This window comes from Ahaetulla prasina, chromosome 12 (assembly GCF_028640845.1).
Source record: "Ahaetulla prasina isolate Xishuangbanna chromosome 12, ASM2864084v1, whole genome shotgun sequence".
Lineage (NCBI taxonomy): Eukaryota > Metazoa > Chordata > Lepidosauria > Squamata > Colubridae > Ahaetulla > Ahaetulla prasina.
Genome location: NC_080550.1, coordinates 22,946,809 through 22,962,837, shown reverse-complemented (window position 1 = coordinate 22,962,837; position 16,029 = coordinate 22,946,809). Strand labels below are relative to the sequence as shown.

General features: G+C 42.2%; 1 protein-coding gene across 3 annotated transcripts in view; it reads left to right on the top strand.

The window, feature by feature from the left end:
• Positions 1–1,874: 1,874 nt before the first annotated feature.
• The window catches only part of SLC7A6 (solute carrier family 7 member 6), a 44,712-nt gene continuing 30,557 nt past the window's right edge, over positions 1,875–16,029 (top strand). Inside the window, exon 1 of one of the 3 annotated variants that reach the window (XM_058155579.1) lies at positions 1,875–2,067. The gene's annotated coding sequence lies outside the window, so the exon portion shown is untranslated. Of the gene's footprint in view, positions 2,085–16,029 lie in introns of all 3 variants that reach the window. The other 2 variants (XM_058155577.1, XM_058155578.1) reach the window with 2 other exon arrangements.

The window sequence follows — 16,029 nt, the reverse complement described above, 5'->3', positions numbered from 1 at the left end:
ATCACGGGTCTATGAGGCTGGTGACATCATCATTGGAGGCGTCTTTCCAAGGCCTTTAAGACAAAAAAAAAAGAAGAGGTGACAATGAAAGGCAGTCCTCAATTTACAACCAGAATTGGGTCCAAAATTTTCATTGCTGGGCAAGTCACATATACAAAACTGTTTTTCACACTTTACGACCGTTGCAGCATCCCCAGGGTCACGTGACCAAAATTTGGATGCTTGGCAGCCGACTCATATTTATGCAGCATCCTATGGTCAAGTCATCCCCTTTTGAGACTTCCTTGATCAGCAAAGTCAATGGGAAAACCAGATTCACTTAACAACCAGGTTACCAACTTATCAACTGCAGTGATTCACTTAGCAAGTGTAGCCCTGGTAAAACGCGGCTAAATTCACTTAAAAACTCCTTATAATCCCTTAATTTGGGGGTAGAGCTGGTGCGACTGTTTAATTTTGAGCTCAACTGTGATCCTAAATTGAAGACTACCGTCTATCAGTTCCCAAACCATAATGGACTTGACTTAGGTTTGTGGCTTCCCATCCATGTCAGCTACTTTGCAAAACATGGCTTAACACAAGCAGGATCCTGGTGCATTATGAGAGATATCCCAAAGATGCTTTTTCAGCAGGCAACTGGACTTTCTTGTTTTTTTTCCTTTTGAAGACTTTCGCTTCTCATCCAAGAAGCAAAGCCTTCTCCTCCATTAGGAGAGATCATTTGCTGCTGTCGCTTGGCAAACCACAGGCTCAGTATAGTCCCCGAGCGCAGCCAGGCTGCTGCAGAAACCATCATAGTGGTGTGTGGTGCGACCGGAACAATCTGGAACTGAACACACTCAAAACCGTAGAAATGGTGGTAGACTTTAGGAGAAACCCTTCCTTACTTCCACCTCTCACAATACTAGACAACACAGTATCAACAATAGAGACTTCCCAAGGAGCTGCTGATCCAGTTCTACAGAGGAATGATTGAGTCTGTCATTTGCACCTCTATAACTGTCTGGTTTGGTTCTGCAACCCAACAAGAAAGACACAGACTTCAGAGGATAATTAGAACTGCAGAAAAAATAATTGCTACCAACCTGCCTTCCATTGAGGACCTGTATACTGCACGAATCAAGAAGAGGGCTGTGAAAATATTTACAGATCCCTCACATCCTGGACATAAACTGTTTCAACTCCTACCCTCAAAACGACGCTATAGAGCACTGCACACCAGAACACAAAAACAGTTTTTTTCCCCCGAACGCCCTCACTCTGCTAAACAAATAATTCCCTCAACACTGTCAAACTATTCACTAAATCTGCACTACTTCTTCTATCTTCTCATCATGACTGCATGACTGTAACTTTGTTGCTTGTATCCTTAGATTTATATTGATATTGTTTCCTGATGGCTTATTTGTATCCTATGTGTAATGTATCTTTAAATGGTTTTGGCGGGAAACAAGCACGTTGCTGATTGGTTAAAGCCGCCGGTTGAACTGTATATAAGGAGAGGTTTTTCCCCAGCCCGGTTGCTGGGTTCACCATATATTTTCTGTTCTGTTCTGTTCTGTTCTGTTCTGTTCTATTCTATTCTATTCTATTCTATCATTCGGGGCTTAAGGGAGCAACCTGGTTTATTGCCCAAACCAACCAATCCAGGCTACCCACCCCTCACCTCCCGCTGCTGCCAGGCGATCTGAAGGCCACGCGTGGCCGCAGCCACCTCCATCCCCGCTCGGCTAATCTCCGCTCAGACAAACCAGCGTCCAGCGGAGACAAAGCGCTTCCCCGCTGCAAGCAGGGGCGGGGCTCGGGGGGGGGGACGGGGCACGCCCCCACCGGGGGGGGGGAAGGCGGAGCCAGCGGGGCTGTCCGGCTGGGCGGAAAAAAAAGGAAGGCAGCGGGCAAGGCGCCGCCGCTGTTACTTTGCCGCCCGGCGTCGGTGGCGGCAGGTCGGAGGCGGATTAGCCGGCCGGCCGTCCTGGAGGGCGGCTGGCTGGCTGGAGGGAGGGAGGCGCCGACGCCGCCGGAGCAGCAACAGCAGCAGCAGCAGCAGCATCCCTCGGGAGCCGGGAGGTGAGGACACCGGCCAGGTGCGGGGATGGGTGGATGGATGGATTCCGGGCTAAATGTCCCCTTGGCTGGTTTGGCCAATAAACCTGGCTTGTTCCTTTAAAGCCCCGAATGATGGTTTCATGCAGCAGCCTGCCTGCCTGCCTGCCTGGGCTCCGGTACAACGCAGAGGCTGCCGTTTGCAAAGAGACAAGAGCAAAGGATCCCTCTGGCCTTCCTCTCTCCCAACCCGGCGGGCTCAGCTCCGTCCGTGGCCCCGGAGAGGGGAGGGGCAGCGCCGGGCCGGCCTTGGGCAGGGCGGAGGGTGAGGGAGCGCCCGGGGGTCCCCTAAGCCAGCGGTGGGCGGAACGGGCGGTGGTTGTCTCGGTGCAAGGAGGGGCTTCGCGGTGGTCGCCGACCCTGGAAAGGGGCCTCCTGCTTCTGCCTTTTTTTTGGGTGCTTCGGATTGTTGCAGTCCCCCCCAAATCACTGCGAGTTGAGAGATCGGAGTTGGGGGGGGCTTAGGCAGGAGAGCTGTGCCTGGTTTTGGGGGTTCCTGCAGTTAAAAGTCACCCAGAGCATCGCCTTGCAAAGGGGGAGCAGTTCAAGACTGCCCTGATTTTTTCAATACACACACCCCTCTGGTTGGGGAGGGGGGGGAAGATTTTTTGCCTTCTCTTCCTGCTCTTGGTGCCTTTTGCACCACAATGCCCATCCTCCCCTGCCGGACCAAACTTCGCCTCCCCCTGCCTTTCAGAGGAAGGCTTGAGAGCTTTTTGAGAGGTCATCATTTCTTGTTTACTCTTGTTGTTTGTGGGGGGGGAAAAAGTTCGGGGATTTCCCCCCTAGACTGCCCTTTGAAATCATCGCTGTGTTTGATTGCTGTGACTTTTTAACTTTTCTGAAAGGTGGTTTTTTATTATAATTTTTTTTTTATTTTCTTTTAAGACAAAACAAACACAAAAACATTTTCAATCCCAATATTGTGTATTGGCAGGGTGATTACAAATCTCTTGTGCCTTCATAATTTACAAATATCCTTAATTTATCTAAATTTATATCATCATCATCTTGTATCCAGAACTTTAAATTAACCAATGGCTATAACCTTGAAAGGTGGTTTTATGGCTGGCTTAGCTGTTGTTTTTAAAAAAGTTGTGAATTGCTTTGGGAACCTTGTGGTAGCAAATCATAAATAAAAGGGCTTCTTCATTTTTGCTGTGAGAGAGTAGAAACATACATGAGCCTTGGATTTTTAGTGGCTTTGTTTGCAACTGAGGACTTACATTACTCCTTTTAGTATTTCAGGTGGATATGGGAAAAGTCTTGTGGGGGGGATGAGGGTGGAAATCGGTTCTCTTAGTAGGAGCAGTTTGGTCTAATGGTTAAGGCACCAGGCTAGAAACCAGAATGTCGTGAGTTCTGGTCTTCCAGTATTTGATGCGCTGTCCCACAGAGAAGAAGGGATTGGTGTATTCTCCAAGGCACCTGAAGGCAGGACAAGAAGCAATGGGTGGAAGATCATTAATGAGAGAGACAACCTAGAACAGTGATGGTGAACCTTTTTTGGCACCAAGTGCCCAAACCAGAATGTGTGTGCGCTGGAGCTCCAGAAACTTGAAGGCCAACTGTGCGCCGGCCAGCTGGTCTTGGTGCGTGCTAGAGTCATGGAAACTTGAAGACCAGCTGGCTGGTGCAAATGCACATGCCAGCCACTTGATTTTCGGGTTTCTGGCACATGCATGCTAGAGCCCCGGAAACACGAAAGCCAGCTGGTCTTTGGGTTTCCGGGGCTCTGGTACATGCAAAGATCAGCTGGCTGGTGTGCATGCGCGTGCCAGCAACTGGAAGAGTAGCTGGCAACAGCGCGCGTGCCCACAGAGAAAGCTCTGTGTTCCACCTCTGGCACACGTGGCATAGGTTTGCCATCACAGACCTAGAACTAAGGAGAAATTTCCTGATAGTGAGACAATTAATCAGTGGAATGGCTTGCCTTCAGAAGTTGCGGGTGCTCCATCACTCACAAAAAGAGACTAGACAGCCATTTGTCTGGAACTGTATAGGATCTTCTTGAGTAGCGGGTTGGACTAGAATAGGGGTCTCCAACCTTGGCAATTTTAAGCCTGGAGGACTTCTACTTCCAGAATTCCCCAGCCAGCAAAGGTCCTTTCCAACCTTCTTGGGCTAGTCATTCTCTCAGCCTTAGAAAGATGATTACGGCAAAGCACTTCTTAACTCTTGCCACAAACAGGCAGTTGCCAGGAATTGAACAATGACTCAAAGCCACTAAAAAGTTGCCTTTTACTAAATCAGCATTTAAATCTCCCTTGTTTGAATGTGTCATGCTGTAATGAATGACACAGCATGACAATTTTCTCAGCTATTTAAAGATGCTGGTACCCTTCATTTGCAAAACGTCTAGACCAGCTTTTTGGTATTTTAGATCTTGGCAGCTTTAAGATGTGGGGACTTCAACTCCCAGAATTCCCCTGAATGCCCAACAGGGAGTTTTTGGCAAAACAGGGAGTTTTGGGCATTGAAGTCCATCCATCGTAATCAAGGTTAAGAATCACTGGTCTAAGTCATGGTTTGCATAACCAGAGTTGTTAAAATAAAATCCAAGTAGTTGGATTCGCATAACCTATTCAAACAAACCTTGCTTCCAGTTTATTTATTTTTGAAAAAAAAAATTATATGGCTGCCCCCTCACTCTCAATGACTCTGGACGGCTTTCAATTAATACATGCCTTATTAAGCAATGTTAAGAATTCCCTTAATAATTATTAAGGGTTCAGCACACAGCCAGATGTTCAGATAGGAGTTAACCTTTTTATCCACCTCTCAAGTTCTTCGCAAGGAGCTGAGATTGGCAGATGTTGATGTTTTATGGTGTTGGAGGTGCCATCGGATGATGTAAGCCAGGAGTGTCAAACTCACGTCACCACAGCGTTGTCACGTGATATATCAAGACTTTTCTCCCCTTTGCTAAACTGGGCGTGGGTCAGGAGTTTTGACAGCCCTGACGTAAGCTATTCTGAATAAAGCTACCTTTTGCAATAATATTAAGAGAATTCTGGGAGTTGAAGTAGCAGTGTTTAAGATTTAAATGATGCCAAGTTTGAGAAACACTGATTGTCCCGAGTCTCGCCCTCTTTTCAGAGCAAACATTGCTGGGTGCCCATAGGTGCTCTTTCGATTCAGCTGCATGAGTTTGTCAGGAATTCTGGGAGTTGAAGTCCATACCCCTTAAAGCTGCCAAGGTTAAGATTGGTCTAGATTGGCTGTACCTAATGCTTACCTTAGTCTCTTTGTAACGAAGTTTTAGAACAAGTTAACTAAACTTACTGAGGAAATACTGTATTTTTCAGAGTATAAGATGCACCAGAGTGTAAGACGCACCTTAGTTTTTGGGGAGGAAAAGAGGTGGGGGAAATTTGGTTTACCAGGTGTTTATCTGACTAGTCCCAGCACATTAGTTCGCTTGCTGGTTTTGAGGTTGGGGCTGGTTGGGGCTGTGCTTCTAAAGCACAGCTGATTGTTGGAGGGAGCAGCAATTAGAAAAGCAGGCAAAGCGCGGAAGATCACTTTCGCTTTCGTTGGGGCTGAAAAACAGCTTCAAAAGCACAGCTGATCCTCAAAGGAAGCTCCAGTGACTAAAGCAGGCAAAGCGCAGAAGGGGTAAGAGAAGGCAGTAGCTGTTCCAGGTAGACATTTTGGGCAACTGCGTGGGATTACGTTTGAATTATAAGATGCACCCAAATTTTCAGCCTCTTTTAGGAGGGAAAAAGGGGCGTCTTATACTCCCAAAAATACATTACATAATTTGGATCCGATGGGATGTGTGTTGAGTTCTCGGAAGAGGACGGTGTTTGTGATGTCACAATCACTCTTAATACAGGTAGTCCTCGAGTTATGACCACAATTGAGCCCAACATTTCTGTTGTTAACCGAGAAATTTGTTAAGTGAGTTTTGTCCCATTTCATGACTTTTCTTGCCAAAGTTAAGCCAATCACTGCAGCCATTAAGTTAGTCACCCAGTTGTTAAGTGAATCTGGCTTCCCCTTTGACTTTGCTTGTCAGGAGGTCGCGAAAGGGGATCACCTGACCCCAGGACGCTGCAACCGTCATAAGTATGAACCAGTTGCCAAGCATCTGAATTTTGATCACATGATTGTCGGAATGCTGCATCGGTCATAAGTGTGAAAAACGCTCATAAGCTGCTTCTTTCAGTGCCGTTGTAAGTTTGAATGGTCACTAAATGAACTGTTGTAAGTCGAGGACTCTGTATACATTCAGCAGCAGAGGGCCTGTTTCTTTAAAGCTCACCTAGGATCCTTATTTTCAGGTTTTGTTCCTGTTACATCTTAACTCTCCCATGGCCTATTTTTCTTTCAAATATTTAAAAAAGGAATATGAGAATTCCTGTAATTCTGGCCCTTTGAAAAAGGTTATATTGATTGGTAGAGGGTGAGGCTAAGTAACCAGCTCAGCTCTTGTTACTTAATAGATAAACACTTCCTTAAAAAGCAAATACTTTCTTACCCTCCAGCATTTCCTTTTGCATGACTGGTTTAAAAAAAGAACAATGCGGTGTTAACTTATTTGTCTGGAACTGCTCTTTGTTATTGTTAACAAAGCCAAGTTTTTAAAGAAGCAGTCAAAAACAATTTTTTCTTAAGCTAGGCCCAGAAAAAGATCTTCAAGTTGTTTCCAATGTCTTACTTGCAAAATTTCTGGGAAACTGAAGAATTAAAGTTTATAGAATGCACTTAAAATTAAACACGGTATGTAGGTAATTCTCGATTTACAACAATTCGGTTAGTGACCGTTCAAAGTTACGGCCCTCTTTTAAAATGAGGGATAGTCCTCATTTTATGGTTGGAGTGGAGATATGCCATGGTGTGTTCGGGGGGGAGGAACACCCCCCCGCAAGATTTTATGAATATTGATTAAAGTTGAGTCCTAAGTATCAGTCAGAATAGAGTTGGAAGGGACCTTGGCGGTCTTCTAATCCAGCCCCCTGCTCTGGCAGGAGACCCTACATCATTTCAGACAAGTGATTGCCCAGTCTCTTCTTAAAAACCTCCAGTGACCTACAACTTCTGAAGGCAAAGCTGTTGCACTGGTTAATTATCCTCACTATTAGGAAGTTTAGGACTCCAGAGGATGGTAGAGGACAGGAAGGCCTGGAGGAATATTGTACATGGGGTCGCGATGGGTCGGACACGACTTCGCAACTAACAACAACATTAGGAAGTTTCTCTTTAATTCCAGATTGCTTCTCTCTTTGATTAGTTTCCATCCCTTGTTTCTTGTCTTTCCTTCTGGTGCCTTGGAAAATAAGTTGACCCCCTCTTCTTTCTGGCAGCCGCTCAAATATTGGAATAATGCTGTCATGTCGTATCATGAAACATTGCATCTGGTGCAAGGAGCAAGCTGTTTTCTCTTGTATTCCTCAATAATTTTCTTTTCTATAAGAAAAGAGCCATTTGGATCCATTTCCCACAGAAAAGAAAACACCGGGAGCCACAAAACCTGGGTGGGCGTGGCCAACTCCACATCACTCACTTCCACCAGTCATATGACGCCCCCCAGCCATGCCTACCCAACTGGTCATTAGGGCAGAGAACCACTTGTTAAAAAACACCGGGAACCACAAAACCCTTTTGACATTTCTCTCTCTCCCTCCCTCTCCCCTCTCTCTGTATGTCTCTATGTCTCTCTCTCTTCACCGCTCTCTGTATCTCTCTGTCTCTGCCCTGGCTGCTTCTCCATCCCCCGCCATCACTCTTACCTTCTCAGGCCAGGTGAGGAATAATTGGGAGGAAAGGGCAGGGCCAGCCAGTGGTGGGATCACCTGACAGCCACAGCAGAGAGGCCAAAGAGCTACATGCAGCTCTGGAGCCGCAGGTTGCTGACACCCACCCTAGGTCTTCCTACTAAAGTAGAACCATTGTGAGGTTTTGCAAAGTTCTCTTACCAGGGACAGAAGATCTGTGGTCCTGTCCTATTCAATCTAATTCTTCACACACATGGTTCCTCAGCACTCAAAAATCCCGCCTAATCTATCCGTGATGGGGATTGTCTTCATAAGGTGGTACAAACCTTGTTGGTGTGGTTTTGCACATCAACAGTTATGATTCATGCAGTGGACTTAGCCAGCTGCATTCGGAAATCATGATTAAGCAAATCCCAGTTTAGCATGATATTTTGACAAGCAATTGCCTCCCTTGGAGATTAAGTGAGAGTTGATTATTTCCTACTGTTTAAGAAAAAGACCAGACAGCAATTGGATCCCAAACAATAACTGCCTGGTTTCTTGTCTGAAAAAATATATATGATAGGAACAACTTCCGTTGTTGCAAATTGTGTAGGCATTGTTATGTTTGGGACATAATTTCCCCCAGCCTGGTAATCTCTAGATTTGTTGGATTAAAACAGTGTCATCCTTCTTAAGCTCTTCCAATGGAAGTTTTACACCAGGGTCCAAATTTAACAACTTTTTTAAAAAGTTTTTTTTTTTACAAACATATCAATGCATGAACAGTGGCACCTAAGTGACATACAATCTAATATGAATAAAACTAGTAAAGTTAATCAGAGTTATTACATTCAATCAACTTATATATTTCTATTAATAATACACATTTGGTAAGTTGCAGTCTATCATCCAATTATTCCTTGTTTTTTTCATTATTGCTTTTATTTTATTATATAAAAGTGTGTACACTAATATTCCCACTTCTCTTATTTCTATCTCTTATTCTAACTTTTAATCATGTCACCCTTATATTAAAAAACATCTCCTTTCTATCCTACTTAACTTCTAGTCATGTCACCTACCAGCAAAAGAAAAGAAAAGAAAAAGAAAAGCAAATCAGAACCACAACATAAAAGAGAAATTATCTATCCATCATCTCTTGCCCACTTCAATACTTTAATTGCTATTCTTTTTTTTTCTTGCTTCCCATATTCCTCTCTTGGATCTTTATCTCTGTCTGCATCTACTTCTTGGCTGTTCAATCTAGATATATTAAAAGACGTTTTCTTTCTATCCTACCTAACTTCTAGTTGTGTCATCTACCTAAAAAAAGAAGAAAATGAACGAGAAAAGGGAAGGCAAGCTTAGCAACTTTAAGACTTGTGAAATTCAACTCCCAGAACTGGGAGCATGGCTGGCTGAGGAATTCCTGGAGTTGAATTCCACCAGTCTTGAAATTGCCAAGTTTGGAGACCCCTGTTTCACACTGAAACATCCCCAGATCAGAACAGGCAGTGATAGTTTGCTATACGATAACCATTGCAGAATTTGCTTGCTATAAAATAAATAACTGGTTTTTGTTTATGTATCCATCCATAGCATTTGCTGAATATGAGTGGCTCTACCTGTTGGCATTTTTTCACCTAACAGTATCTCCTCTGTGTTTTTTGACAAATCTGTGCTGTAGGGCTAAATTATACTTGGCTGCATTTGCACACATTAAACTGTTAAACTATGTTTATGAGATACAGTATTTATGTAATATATAAAGCTGGAGCTTTTGTGGTTTGCGATTTATGGGATATATTACTTCAGTCAACAATGGTTACGAAGCTAAATTCAGGATTTCTTTCTCCCTCGTTTTAAACTTAAGTAGAAGGCTGACCCATTTCCAAGAAACTCAAGATGCTATAATTGGAATATTGTGTTTTTCTTATAGTTTTATTTATATAAGAACACTGCGTAGGTTAAGGCGAGAGTGAACTGCTTGTACAAAACCATCTAATCAGTTTCATTGCAAGGTGCACTCAGTGAAAGAATTCCCAAGACAGAGGCTGGTATTAAATAATTGATGTAGAGTACATGAAGTTCCTTTTGAGTTAGGGTGGTGCTTCCCGGAATGGAGTCCCAATTTTCTGAGAAATCTCCCTTAAAATATTCCTGTAAAGAATAAAAACATGTTTGAACACTGAAAAGTTTTGGCTTAGAAGTGAATTTTTGTAAAACACAAAATATTTGGCTATAAAACAATGAAAATCCTTGGAAAAACATGAACAGCATAAATTTTTAGATTTGCTGAGTGATCATTCAGGATAAAAGCAGTAAGTTGTGTTTGAAAATAGTTCTTGCTTCTTCTATATTTCTCTTTAATAACCTAATGATTCCTTCCGTCAATATAATTATTTGGCTCACAAAGGAAATACAGATTTTAATATAGATATTTGTCTTTCCTCCCCCAGTTTCTGAGCCTCAGATGGTGTAGGTATACTCTTCCAGCCATTAAACTAGTCTAAAAAATAAGAAAGAAACCAGAAGTAAAATAAATTGTAACAGATGAACTGTCAACTACTATTATTTAGTATTGAGGAAGGTGGTTATTTATTTATATTCAGCAGTGAGTTCAAACAATATTATTACTACTATACTTTAAACAAGCTTAATTAAACCAGGTTGTTCCTGTTCCTAGTGAATACATTTTTTGCTATTTAATAACAGAATAAGAGAGTTGGAAGGGACCTTGGAGGTCTTCTAGTCGAGCCCCCTGCCTAAGCAGGAAACCCTATACCATTCTGGACAAATGCCTATCCAGTCTCTTCTTGAAAACCTTCTGTTTTCACAACTTCTGAAGGCAAACTGTTCTAACTGGTGAATTGTTCTCACTGTCAGGAAATTTCTCCTTTGTTCTAGGCTACTTTTCTCCTTAATGGGTTTCTATCCATTCTTTCTTATCTTGGCTTCTGGTGCTTTGGAGAACAGTTTGAGGCAGTCCCCCCCCCCCAAAATATTGGAATACTGCTATTGTGTCACCCTAATCCTTTTCACTAGACTAAAGGTAAAGGTTCCTCTCGCACATATGTGCTAGTCGTTCCCGACTCTAGGGGGCGGCGCTCATCTCCGTTTCAAAGCCGAAGAGCCAGCACTGTCTGAAGACATTTCCATGGTCATGTGGCCGGCATGACTCAACGCCAAAGGCGCACGGAACGCTGTTACCTTCCCACCAAAGGTGGTACCTATTTTTCTACTTGTGTTTTTTACTTGCTTTCAAACTGCTAGGTTTAGCAGAAGTTCACTAGACTAGATATACCCAATTCCTGTAACTGTTCTTCATACATTTTAGCCTCCAGCTCCCTAATTGTCTTTGTTCCTCTTCTCTGCACTCTTTCCAGAGTCTCAACAACTTTTTTATATTGTGGCAACCAAAACCAGATGCAATATTTCAAGTGTGGTCTTACCAAGGGCCTTATAAAGCAGTCTTAATGCTTCATGTGATCTTAATTCTATCCCTTTGTTAATGCAGCCTAGGATTGCATTGGGGTTGGTGTTTTTTTATTTTTGTTTGCTTTTTAATAGAAATTGGCAACACTCTACAGGATTGGTTTTCTGGTCAGCTAAAACAAGATTTGGAAACAAGATTCGGTAGTGTTTGATATTGAGGTGGTAAAGATTTTAATAGGTTTATGCTCTTGGTAAGATTGACAGTGAAGAAGCCCATGGCCTGTTGTTTTATTTTGAGGCATTGCATATAAATTAACTGTGTCCTTAATAAAAAAAAACATTTTTTACTGGTATAATTCATCTTATTTACGTATTGTATGTAAATCATATTCCTCTGTTTCGGTTCCTTAAAATGTAAATAGTAAAAAAGTTTGAAGTGCCTGGGCTAAAACTGGGCTAAAGGTAAAGATAAATACACCCTTGAGTTAAAGTTTGTGACTTCATGCCTGGCTCTATGCAATTTCCCTGGCAGTATGGCAAGGATGAGCTATTGTTTTTAACTTCAATTTCCTTGTTTACTCTTTAGCCTGAGCTTACCTGCTCCTATTCAAACCTGGCACTGCTTAGCTTTGCAACACAACTAAACTTGGCCAGGTATTGTTTCCCAGGGAGATCTAGGTAAACTTCTTGCTCTAATGAACTTGTTTTGTTGCAATAGAAATATCCATGACCACCAGTCCAGGGCAGGTTATCAATCTGTAGAATTTATTGTATTTGTAGTTAGCAGTGCATTGGTTGTCTGGAATGTGGCAAAAAGAAAAATAAGAAGGTAGGTATTCATGACCTGACTATTTAATGTAGAGACCTTGGCTCTCTGAGCTTTGTTGATTGCTTACAGAGTTTTTATGGCCCAACTAGGGAACATCATCTGTGCAAATGAGTAGGGATTGTTCCCTGTTTATTATAGGTAGGTTTTTTTTTTAATTTCATTTTGTCACAACAGTATACACAAACATCGACATAAAACAACAACACATCATAAAAGAAATATATATATATAAGCAAAAGTATACAATAACTATGTTAATTTGATATAATGAAAGGGAACAATAGGACAGGAACGGTAGGCACATTTGTGCTCTTATGCACGCCCCTTATAGTCCTTTTAGGACTATAACGTATGACCGTAATTGAGCCTTAGAATGACAGCTGTAGGTTGTGCTGGTTGTTAAACAGGTTATCTTGTGACTGATCTGATTTTACAACATTTTTTTTGTGGCAATTGTTAAGTAAATCATGATATTGTCAAATGAACCCATTGTCCATAATGTTTCTGCCAGGCACTGTAAGTAAACACCACTTTCTAGCAAAAAAACTCCCATCATAAATTGTAGCCCTATGATTGCTGGACCCTGCAAACGGTTTTAAATATGGGCCAGTTGCTGAACAACCAAAAAGCAATTACACAGATGTGGAGGCATTTTTGGAATTTCAAATCTGGCTCATATGGATCTTTTTTTTGGGTCCGTTATAACTTTGAATTGTTACAAACCAACCAGTCATAAGTCGAGGAGTTATAAGCCCTCTCAGTGTTGGTGGGTTTATGGTTTTCTCCATGTCGTTATGTAATGTAGCCTGAAATGAATAGATTGCAAAAGAGTTTACGTTGTAGTCAGGGCTGTCAAACTGCAAAGGAACATTCTAAAAATCTGTGAAATATAATTAAATAGGTTGTTCGTTATGCTTTTTTTTTTTTTGCTGCCTTTTGCTACTCCAGAACATACCAACTTATGCAGATATGAGCAGATAAATTAATTCCTCTCCTGTTGTTTTGTGCATGCATGCTACTATAATTAAATAAATGTTTTTTCCCCAAATGACAATATTGGCAATGACATTTCCCCTCCTGAGATGATGACTGTGTCAGAAGGAGTTATGTAGTTCATGCCTCCTTGAGATGCTACTGTGTGACATGGTGTTCATAAGTTTTTTAGGACCCATTAATGTCTATTCTGATTAGCAGTGACTTTCCAAGTTGCTGGATTAGAATTCTTGGGATTCTTTAATAAAGCATCTCTGAATGAAACTAGTACAGGAATTAAATTCAAAATAGTAGCTTTCTAACTAACTAACTAGCTAACTAGCTAACTAACTAACTTAACTAACATCAGCTGTGGCCTTGGCCAGGTCTTACCTTGAAGCAAGCTTTTGCTTAACATGGACATGATTGTAACTTCAAGTTACTCTACTAAAACAATTTATTCAGTTCAATCATGTCCAATTCTCAGATGCTGCCTGGAAAAGTCCCTCCGGTTTTCTTGGCAAAGTTTTTTTCAGAAGTGGTTTGTCATTGCCTCCTTCCTAGGGCTGAGAGAAAATGACTGGCCCAAGGTCACTTTGTGCCTTAGGCAGGACTAGAACTCATGGTTTTCCAGTTTCTAGTAGATGTCTTCACCTCCACACCAAAACAGGCTCCTCTACTAAGATTTACTATGACTTGTTGTAATTATATTCAATTTCTAATACAAAATTGTACTTATTTTTCTAAAACATAACATCCCACAAAGACAGTAAATGCACCATGAATATAAGGGTTGGACCCTGAGTAACATCTATAGATTTTCTTATACCAATTGGAAATATTCCCAGATCCATCCACTTATCAACATATGTTCCAAAGAAAAAGCATGCACTCGTAAGATCCATTCAATCTGCTGCAGAGCATCTATGGAGATTCTCCATCATCCAAGTCATGGTTGTCCCAAAGGTGCTTTTTCAAGAGGCAACTGGGCTTTCTGGTTTCTCTTTGAAGACGTTTAGCTTCTCATCCGAGAAGCTTCTTCAGATCTGACTAGATGGCGGGGAATGGAAGAGCTGAAGAAGCTTCTTGGATGAGAAGCAAAACTGAAGTACTAATAATACCACTCTATAAAGCCTTAGTAAGACCACACCTAGAATACTGCATCCAGTTTTAGTCACCACACTATAAAAAAGATGTTGAGACTCTAGAAAAAGTTCAGAGAAGAGCAACCAGAATGATTAGGGTACTGGAGGCTAAAACATATGAAGAACAATTACGGGAACTGGGCCTGGCTAGTCTAGTGAAGAAAAGAACCAGAGGAGACACGATAGCAGTCTTCCAATATTTGAGGGGCTGCCACAGAGAGGAGAGGGTCAAGCTATTTTCCAAAGCACTGGAAGACCTCCCAGCTGGCTCCATATCTGCCTCCGATGCAGAGCCCTCGTCCGAGCCTTCCCCAGACTCCAGGACTGGCCCATGTTCCTCCCAGCCTCCTCACTGTCCAACTCTGCTGCCAGCTCCGCAGGCCGCTGGCAGACCACAACAGCTAGAACAAGGAATTAATGGATGGAAATCGATCAAGGAGAGATTCAACCTGGAAATAAGGAAAATATTCCTGACAGTGAGAGCAACCCACCAATGGAACAGAAGTTGCCTTTGGAAGTTGTGGGAGCTTCATCACTGGAGGTTTTCAAGAAGAGACTGGACAGCCATCTCTCAGAAATGGTGTAGGGTTTCCTGCTTGGACGGGAGGGGGGGTTGGACTAGATGACGTACAAGGTCCCTTCCAGTCCAGTTGCCTCTTGAAAAAGCACCTTTGGGACAACCATGACCTGGATGACCGAGAATCTCCATAGACACTCTCCACCACCATCATTTTAAATCAAAAACTTGATTTCAGTCCTTACGGAAAATGACAGATAAACACATACACATGTGGAGATACTAGCCTACTTGTCCATGCTTCTTAGCTATGTCATATTAGAGCTGAATAGCTCTGTCTCTGCACTAGCTGTGTTCACACATTATACAAAGTCATAATGAGACAAGTGAGCTTTTCTGTGGCTTTCAACTTGTTTAGTGTGATAGGAGAATCTATTCTGCATGCATTGAAGTAAGCTTGCATCCTGACATCAAGTAAATCTCCTTGTAGAGGCGATCCATTTTAACTGTGGACACCTCCATGCCAACGAGATTCTCAGAATGTTCTACGCTGTAAGTGGGAAATCAAAGGAAAAGTTATTTAACATGTATTTAAATCAGAGCTCACTAGCCAGATCCCACTCGTGTATTTATTATTAACTTTGAACCAGGAATAGATCTATTGAAATGGTTTGTTCCCAGCACAGAAATCTTTAAGTACCACCTTCATAAAAACAGTGCAGCTTTAAATAAGGCTCCCTTAACATTTACGTAGCTTTTAGACATCTTGAAAATTGATGCAAGCTTTGGTGTGGAGATTTCCTGAATTAGCTCCTAGGGTTAATGGACACAATAATATGTATATTCCATTTTGTTCCATTTCTTACATTTAAAATATAACTGAGAAAATTAGTCTCCCTCTAATTCAATGTTTGTCAACTTTGGCAGCTTTAAGATGTGTGGACTTTAACTCCCCGGATGAGTGATGCTAAACCGGCTGGAGAATTCTGGGAGTTGAAGTCTATATGTCTTAAAGTTGTTAAGGCTGTGACCAATACTTCACTGGAATACTTGCCCAATGTTTTAGTCGCAGTTGAATTTCACCTTTCACATTAGTAACCTGTGTGGTGAGAAACTGTCAGGCAGGCTGCAAGGAAGAGTCAAGCAGGGAATTAGCCTTGTGCAGCCATGAGAGATATAAGCCAGACTTCAGCTCCGCCACCCTTGAGATCCATGAAGCTTTTTCTGCTTTCTCCCTGGAGAAGGAAAGCAGTCTTGGGAGATTCTTGTAGTGCAGGAAGAGGTTAATAAAGTTGCTTATTCAAGCTATTCACGAGAGGCTCTAGT